Below are 9889 nucleotides of genomic sequence, written 5' to 3' on the forward strand. Positions count from 1 at the left end.
CCCACACCCCAAATAAGTAGGGATAATTCTCTGTCTCTGACAGACCCACACATCCAAGTCTGGATGTTTCTGCTTCATCGAGGGAATGTGTTTCTGAAATCTGCCCACCTCCCAAGAGTCTGGTATATAAACCAGGGTTATTGATCTAAAACATAACTGATAAGTCCAATGGGAACTTTCCAGGACAGGAAACTGAGAACTAAAGTAAATTAAATTTTTGTTTGATTTTGGGCCACACCCAGTAGTGCTTAGCACTTACTCCTGGCCCTGTACTTAGGGGTCAGGGGGCTTGGGGAGACCATATGGAGTACAGGGCATCAAATCTAGGTCAGCTGCACACAAGGCAACTTCCCTATCCTTATACTATATTTCTGGCTCAAAGAAATTAAATCAATACATGATGGTCCAGGGGGTGTTTTGCAAGCAGTGAATGCTCTGAGATCACCTGTCTTGACCAATTGAGCTGCTTGGGCTGGAGTGATAGTATAGAGCCTAGGAGCTTATGTGCAGCCTATCCTAATTGAATCCCTGGAATCTCACATGCTTCCCTAGGGACAGAGCCAGGAGTAGCTCCTAAACACCACCACTTATGACCCAAATCTAAAGATAATTTGGGGTGGCCACAACTGGCATCGCCCAATGATTGCTCCTGGCTCTGCACTCAAAAATTACTCCTGCAGGAGCCAGAGTGGTGGCTCTAGAGATAAGGTGTCTGCCTTGCAAGCGCTAGCCTAGTTCAATCCTCTGCATCCCATATGGTCCCCCAAGCCAGGAGCGATTTCTGAGAGTATAGCCAGGAGTAACCCCTGAGCACCCAATGAGTATCCCCCCCCCCCGAAAAAAATACTCCTGTGAAGGAGGGGAGGGGGTAAAATTACTCCTTCAGGGCCAGAGAGATAGCACAGAGATAGGGCATTTGCCTTGCACACAACTGATCCAGGACAGATTGTGGTTTGAATCCTGGCATCCTATATGGTCCTCCTGCCAGGAGCGATTTCTGAGCTCAGAGCCAGGAGTAACCCCCGAGTACCACTGGGTGTGACCCAAAATTAAAAACAAAACAAAAATTACTGCTGGAAGGCTATATGGGATGCCAGGGATTGAACCTGAGTCGGCCATGTTCAAAGCAAACACCTACCTGCTATACTATCACTCCAGCCCTAAATGTAATTTTTTATTGAACAACTGGAATAATAGCACAGTGGGTAGATTAGCCTTGAATGAGGCAGACCTGGGTTCAATTCCCAGCATCCCATATGGTCCACTTAGCCCACCAGGAGTATTCCTGATTACAGAACTAGAGTCAGCCCTGAGCACCACAGGTAATGGTCTCCTCTGCCAAAAAAATAAAGGAGCCAGAGAGATAGCACAGCGGTGGGGTGTTTGCCTTGCATGCAGCCAACCCGGGAGGGACTTGGTTCAATTCCCGGTATCCCATATGGTCCCCTTATGCCTGTCAGGGCAACTTCTGAGTGCAGAGTCAGGAGTAACCCCTGAGCAAGGTCAGGAGTGACCCAAAACCAAAAAATTGAAGGAAGGAAGAAAGTCAGGAAGGAAGGCAGGAAGAAAGGCAGGAAGGGAAGGAGGGAAGGAAGGAGGGAGGGAGGGAGGGATGGAGGGAAAGAAATCGCTTCCTGGTAGATTCGGGGGACTATATGGGATGCTGGGAATCGAACCTGGATCCTTTACGGGTCAGCAGCATGCAAGGCAAACACCCTGAGGCTTTGCTATGTCTCTGGCCCCTGGTTGGTTGGTTTGGGGAAGGTTTTTAGAGGCCACATCCTGTGATACTCAGGAGTTCCTCCTGACTCTGCACTCAGGAATTACTTCTGGCAATACTCACAGGACAATGTAGGATGCTAGGAATCAAAATCAGGTCTGTTTCATGCAAGACAAATTCTTTACCTCCTGTGCTATCCTTACGGTCCAGTTAGGGGCAGTTTGATATTTCATAATATGGGATTAAACATTCTTGGCTTTAGTTGTTTGTTTTTTTGTTTGGGGGCCACATTTGGCTGTGCTCAGGGTTTACACTTGACTCCTGGTGGACTCAGAGGACCATATTGGGTGCTGGAGATGGAACCCAGGTTGACCGCATGTAAGGCAAATGCCCCTCCTACTTTATTATCTCTTCTACCTCAGCATTCTTGGCTTTGATGGACAGGCAAAAAGACAAAAATCACTGAGCACTGATAATAGAGCTAAGCTTACCTGAAAGACAAAATTGGGAAGATTATCAAAATATCACAGGGACTGGAGCAATAACACAGTAGGTAGGATGCTTGCCTTGCAGGCAGCCAACCCAGGTTTTATCCCCATCATCATATATTGTCCCCCATGCACTGCCAAGAATGATTAGTGCAGAGCCAGCAGTAAGCCCTGAGCATCACCAGGTGTGCCCCCCAAAAAAAAATATGGAAAAGGAAAAGAAGATCATAGACTAAGCTTGAAATGTGGAGTTGCCATTCTACTTGGCCTCTGTGTTCGTTTGGTCCTTACACTAGATCCCTTTCACTCAATTTCCTCAACTGTAAATCATGAATAAAAAGAGAAAATGGGGCCCGGAGAGATAGCACAGTGGCGTTTGCCTTGCAAGCAGCCGATCCAGGACCAAAGGTGGTTGGTTCGAATCCTGGTGTCCCATATGGTCCCCCATGCCTGCCAGGAGCTATTTCTGAGCAGACAGCCAGGAGTAACCCCTGAGCAACACCGGGTGTGGCCCAAACACCCCCCCCCAAAAAAAAAAGAGAGAGAGAGAGAGAGAAAATATGTACCTGGTAATCCAGTAGTTCCAGTTGCAAAACCAACACACATCAACTGTCAACTTCTGGGCTATTGTGAGTTTGTAAATGTGACACCCATAACCATAATGCAGTAGATTTATCAATTCTACCCATAGATTCTTGGGCAACTTTTGTCTGGAGAGAATAATCCTCTATTGAGGCTTGATAAGACAGTACCAGAAAACCACTGGTCTACTTATCTCTGAACTCTCCAAGAACAGTGAAGAAATAGATTCTGCAGAGATGACAACAGAACTAGCAGGTACTGATTAGCAAAAGTTTTCATCAGCTGTTGAAAATGTGATTTTTTGGTGAAGTCATTCTTAAAATGGGCCTTGTCAGCCACTACAGAGAAAAGCAATGTCTATTTGGATTAGGCCAAAGACTATTAAACTTGGCCAGAAGGAGCCAGAGAAACTGTATGGGTTAAGGTGCTTGCCTGGTGTACAGAGCCAGGATTGGCCTCTGATCTAGGAGCGTCTGACTCAAACTCCCATAAGTAAACAAAGCATTGGATTGAGACAAAGGCAGTTTCTGGCCAGAGAATTGGAGGGCTGAGCCTCACTCAACAGTGCTCAAGAGGGGCCGGCGAGGTGGCGCTAGAGGTAAGGTGTCTGCCTTGCAAGCGCTAGCTAAGGAAGGACCAAGGTTCGAACCCCCGGCGTCCCATATGGTCCCCCCAAGCCAGGGGCAATTTCTGAGCACTTAGCCAGGAGCATCAAACGGATGTGGCCCAAAAACAAAAACAAAAACAAAAAACAGTGCTCAAGGGGCTACTCCCACCTCTGCTCAGGAGCAACCCCTGGTGCTGCTCAGGGGATCACGCAGTATAGAGTAGAATCATAAAGGCTAGCGCCTTAATCCCTGCGTTCTCTCTCCAGCCCCAAAAAGTCGTTTTAAGAACCATCAAGCAATTCTGAAGTTATCTAAACCACGCACCCATGAAAATGATGGATGTGGGGGCCGGAGAGAGAGCATGAAGGTAAGGTGTTTGCCTTGCCTGCAGAAGGTCAGTGGTTCGAATCCCAGCATCCCATATGGTCCCCTGAGCCTGCCAGGAGCGGTTTCTGAGCATAGAGCCAGGAGTAACCCCTGAGCACTGCCGGGTGTGACCCCCCCCCAAAAAAAAGAAATATAAGGAGGGGCCAGAGAGATAGCACAGCGGCATTTGCCTTGCAAGCAGCCGATCCAGGACCTAAGGTGACCTAAGGTGATTGGTTCGAATCCCAGTATCTCATATGGTTCCCCGTGCCTGCCAGGAGCTATTTCTGAGCAGATAGCCAGGAGTAACCCCTGAGCACCGCCAGGTGTGGCCCCAAAACCAAATAAATAAATAAATAAATAAGGCAGGGGCCAGAGAGATGACATAGAGGTAGGGCATTTGCCTTGCATGCAGATGAACAGTGGTTCGAATCCCGGCATCCCATATGGGCCCCCATGCCTGCCAGGGGCGACTTCTGATCATGGAGCCAGGAGTGACCCCTGAGCACTGCTGGGTGTGACCCAAAAACAAAACAAAATAATTAAGGCAGGGAGCCGGAGAGATAGCATGGAGGTAAGGCATTTGCCTTGCATGCAGAAGGACAGTGGTTCAAATCCCTGCATCCCATATGGTCCCCCATTGCCAGGAGCAATTTCTGAGCATAGAGCCAGGAGTAATCCCTGAGCGCTGCCAGGTGTGACCCAAAAACCAAAAGAAGAAAAAAAAAATATATATATATATAAGGCAGTAGCTGGAGGGGTGGCGCAGCGGTAGAGCATTTGCCTTGCACATGCTGACCTAGGACAGACAGTGTTTTAATCCTCTGGCATCCTATATGGTCCCCCAAGCCAGGAGCAATTTCTGAGCGCGTAACTAGGAGTAGCCCCTGAGCATCCCCAGGTGTGGCCCAAAAACCAAAAAAGAAGAAAGGAAAAAAGGAATATAAGGCAACACCTTAAGCCCTGTACTATTCTCCAGCGCTATTTTCTCCATTTTTTAAAACAACTTTATCAATCATCTTGTTTGGTTCAAACAAAAAGTTATAGCAGAAAGATCAAAGGAAGGCTGAAGCAGTAGCATAGCAAATAGAGTAGTTTGCCTTACATGACATGGGTTTGATCCCCGGCATCCCATATGGTCCCCATATCTGCCAGGAATAATTTCTGAGCACAAAGGTAGGAGTAACTCCTAAGTGCCAGAGGTGTGGATCAAAAATCACCAAAAAAATATAAAAGTTAAAAGGGTTAAACAGGGCCGGAGAGATAGCACAGGGGTAGGGCATTTGCCTTGCATGCAGCCAATCCAGTAGAAACAGTGGTTCGAATCCCGGCATCCCATATGGTCCCCCGTGCTGCCAGGAGAGATTTCTGAGCATAGAACCAGGAGTAACCCCTGAATGCTGCCGGGTGTGACCCAAAAAACAAAAAATGTGGGGGGTGTATGTTAAGTAGTCAGAGAGGCTGAGCAGTTAAGTAGAGATAGCAGATGAGAGTTCATCACCCATCCTTGAAAACCCTGGTCTCAAGAAATACTCCTGTTTTCTGGCTCTCTGGCTCTAATGGATCAGCCATATGTCTGATGACCTGCTGTGCCAGAGTTAAGCCTAGTGTACCAGCTGAGCCAATCAGAGGTCATCAACTATTACTGGTGATATCCATGTAGAGTGATCTTAGGGGCATGGACCTAGAAGAGACCTTCTGAGAGCCAGAGAATGGGCTGGCTCAAGGCCCTCCAAACATTCAGAATGCTGGTAGAGGGCAAACAGCATTTAATGTAGGAGGAAACCAAATATGCTGAGATTCCAAAGCCCAGAGGAAACTGCATTGGCAAAGGCTCTGCTGAGACCAGAAGAGGATCTGAATGAAGTGGAAAGTTTGGCTTAACCCAAATTTAATTCTGGGCCCTCAGCACAGAGCCAGTATTGATCTCTGAGCAAAGAACCAGAAGTGATCCCTGATTACTGAGCCAGGAGTAAGCCCTAAGCATCACTGGGTGTGGCCCCAAAACCAATTAATACAAAAATTGGAGTGAGCCTCAACCTTGTTTGAACTATTCAATAAGAAATGGGCTGGAGGGGCCGGGCGGTGGCGCTAAAGGTAAGGTGCCTGCCTTGCCTGCGCTAACCTTGGACGGACCGCGGTTCGATCCCCCGGTGTCCCATATGGTCCCCCAAGCCAGGAGCAACTTCTGAGCACATAGCCAGGAGTAACCCCTGAGCGTTACTGGGTGTGGCCCAAAAACCAAAAAAAAAAAAAAAAAAAAAAAAAAAAGAAATGGGCTAGAGCGGTGCAGCAGTGATAGGGCATTTGCCTTGCATGTGGTTGACCTAGAATGGACCTAAATTTGATCCCCTGGCATCCCATATAGGTTCCCAAGCCACTTGTTTTTTTGTTTTTTTGTTTTTTGTGTTTTTTGTTTTTTGTGCCAGGAGTGATTTCTGAGCACATAGTCAGGAGTAACCTCTGAGCATCACCAGGTGTGGCCCAAAAACAAAACAAAACAAAACAAAAAAAAAGAAAGAAAAGGCTGTAGGGGCCAGAGCCATAGTACAGTGGATAGGGAAAGCACTTGTCTTGCACATGATTGACCCGGGTTCTATCTCTGGCATCCCATTTGGTCCCCCATTTGGTTCCCTGAGCACTGCTGGATATGATGCCCGCCCCCCCCCCCTGTAGGTGACTGGAGGGATAATACAGTGGGAAGGGGCACTTGCCTTGCACACAGCCCACCCAAATTCTTTTATTTTTTTTGGGGGGGGGTTACACTCGGCAGCGCTTAGGGGTTACTCCTGGCTTTATGCTCTGAAATAGCTCCTGGCAGGCTTGGGGGACCACATGGGCTGCCGGGATTCGAGCCACCATCTTTCTGCATGCAGGGCAAAAGCCCTACCTCCATGCTATGTCTCCGGCCCCCACCCAAACTTTATCCCTTGCATCGAACATAGTCCCCAGAGCACTGCCAGGAGCAATTCCTAAGTGAAGAAGCAGGAGTAACCCTTGATCGCCAGGTGTGGCCCCCAAATTAAAACCAAACAAAGAAATAGCTGTAGCTATTAAGGGGGTTGGCATTAAAAGGGACTTTAATATTAAATGATTAAAAAAGGACTTTAATATTGTATCAATTTCTTATGTTGTGTCGTAGTGGTCTGTGGTTTGTAAGAGAATTCTAGTTCTTAGGAGATATAATTTGATACTCTTTTTGTGTTTTGTCTTGGCATGCAAGAAAATGCCTTACCCATTGTGCTATCACTTTGGCCCCAATATATTCTTGACATATTTAGTTTATTGGCGGGGCACCCAGCAGTGTTCAGAGGTTAGACCTGGTTCTGTGCTCTTGGAAGTCTCAGGGACCATCTGAAACCATGCACTTTTTTTGTTTGTTTTTGGGTTTGTTTGTTTGTTTTTGGTGGGGGGGGTTGTCACAGCCAGCGGTGTTCAGGGGTTACTCCTAGCTCTGGGCTCAGAAATCGCTCCTGGCAGGCTCGGGGAACCATATAAGATGCTGGGACTCGAACCGGGGTCTGTCCTGTGTTGGCTGCATGCAAGGCAAATGCCTTACCGCTGTGCTATTGCTCCATCCCCAACCATGAGCTTTTTGGGGTTTTCTTATTTGTTTGCTTATGGGACACACCCAGTGGGACTCAGGACTTACTCCTGAGTAAGTACGCCTAGGGTCAAATCCAGGTCAGCTGAATGCAAGGCAAATGCTCTCTCAGCTGTACTATCGCTCCAGCCCCTTCTTGAATTATTTGGGTGTTAAAGGACCTATTCTCTATAAGTTGTATCTGTAGGTATCTGAAGAATACCAAATGGTAACCAGAAAATCTAGAAGGATATTTACAATGTTTTTCAATGATATGATTAAAATTTTCCTTAAGAAATTGGGAAGATAGGGGCCGGGCGGTGGCGCTAGAGGTAAGGTGCCTGCCTTGCCTGCGGTAGCCTAGGACGGACCGAGGTTCGATCCCCCCGGCGTCCCATATGGTCCCCCAAGCCAGGTGCAACTTCTGAGCGCATAGGCCAGGAGTAACCCCTGAGCGTCACCGGGTGTGGCCCAAAAACCAAAAAAAAAAAAAAAAAGGAATTGGGAAGAGGGCCCGGAGAGATAGCACAGCGGCGTTTGCCTTGCAAGCAGCCGATCCAGGACCTAAGGTGGTTGGTTCGAATCTCGGTGTCCCATATGGTCCCCCGTGCCTGCCAGGAGCTATTTCTGAGCAGACAGCCAGGAGTAACCCCTGAGCACCGCCGGGTGTAGCCCAAAAACCAAAACCAAAAACAAACAAACAAAAAAAAGAAGTTGGGAAGAGGGGGCCAGCCCAAGCAATAGTACAGTGGGTAGGGTATTTGCCTTGTAAACAGGCAGCCTGGGTTTGATCTTAGTTAGGCATTATAATATGGTTTCCTGAGCTCTGCCAGGAGTAATTCCTGAGCACGGAGCCAGGAGTAACCCCTGAGCACCACCGGATGTGGCCCAAAAATTCAAAAAAAAGAAAGAAAGAAATTGGAGAGATAGTACTGTGTGTAAGGCACTTGCCTTGTAAGTGCTTAACCTGGGTTCAGTCTCCAGCATCCAACCTTCCAGGCGTGATCCCGAAGTTCAGAGTTAGGAGTAACCCCTAAATACCAACCAGTGTGACCCCAAACCAAAAGAAAACAAAAAAGGTCAATGGGCCAGAGAGATAGTATACTGGGTAAGGTTTTTTTTATACACTGTCAACCAGGGTTTGATTCTCAGCACCAGTTATGGGTTCTCAAGCACAGTCAGGAGTAGGAGTGATCCTTGAGCACAGAGCTAGGTGAAAGCTGAGTGTGCCCCCAAATATTTTGGACAAGCATTTAAGTGATAAAGAGCAACGTGAAGAGATGAAGAGGAAGTGGAAGCAGTGATGTTTTCTCAGAGATTACGTAAACGGTACAACTGTGGGAGGGCAGTCTGAGGTCAAGAGACAGTTAAATACAAAATTTTTTTAAAAAGAGGGCATGTGTCTGCTGACAGGAATGTTCCCCAGGAGGAGGTGACGTCAGAAAGGCTGAGAGGTTGGGGACAAAGTACTGGGGAGACAAGGCAGATGGCCCAGAGTACATGGAACAGCCTTTGCCCTGAAGGGCCACTCACTGCCCTGAGGAACTGGGGGTGTTCCTTGGTGCAGGATGAATTTCACTGTGCCGAAAGTAGAATCTGAAGTTTTTGGCATCTGAAATGGGGAGAAGTTGGGAGGTGCAAGTAAACCGGGGTGCCAGAAAAAAGCTGGAGAAGAATTTGATGTTTCATGTTTAAGATGGTTCATGGTAGGGCCCAAGTGATAGCCTGGAGGTAAGGCGTTTGCTTTTCATGCAGAAGGACGGTGGTTCGAATCCCAGCATCCCATATGGTCCCCCAAGCCTGCCAGGAGCGATTTCTGAGCATAGAGCCAGGAGTAACCCCTGAACGCTGCCAGGTATGACGCCCCCCCAAAAAAAAAAGATGGTTCATGGGCCCGGAGAGATAGCACAGCGGCGTTTGCCTTGCAAGCAGCCGATCCAGCACCAAAGGTGGTTGGTTCGAATCCTGGTGTCCCATTTGGTCCCCCGTGCCTGCCTGGAGCTATTTGTGAGCAGACAGCCAGGAGTAACCCCTGAGCAATGCCGGGTGTGGCCCAAAAACCAAAAAAAAAAAAAGATGGTTCATGGAAGACCAGAGCAATAGCACAGAGGATAGGGCATTTGCCTTGCACATAGTCAACTCAGGTTCGATCTTCATCATCCCATCTGGTCCCCCAGCACTGCCAGGAGCGATCCCTGAATGCAGAGAAAGAGAAAGAAAAGATTATTCATTTACATAGGTAAGAAGAAGAGAAGATGGCAGTTTGTAGCACCATCTAGTATTCAGTGGTCTTTAGCCTAGAAGGGATACTCTAGGAGTGCTCAACCCCCCAAAAACACTCAGCATATTAAGTCTCTTGGTGACCCTGAGGGGCAGTTTTTACTGAAGAGCACTGTTGTTAGGGTAAGGTGCTGAAGCAATAAATAGTACAGCAGGCAGGGCACTTGCCTTGCATGCTGCTGACCTGGGTTTCATCACCAACATCCCATATGGTCTGTAATAACCTAGAGTAAGCCCTGAGCAATGCTGTGTGGCTAAAAAG

Source organism: Suncus etruscus, chromosome 1 (genome assembly GCF_024139225.1).
Source record: "Suncus etruscus isolate mSunEtr1 chromosome 1, mSunEtr1.pri.cur, whole genome shotgun sequence".
NCBI lineage: Eukaryota > Metazoa > Chordata > Mammalia > Eulipotyphla > Soricidae > Suncus > Suncus etruscus.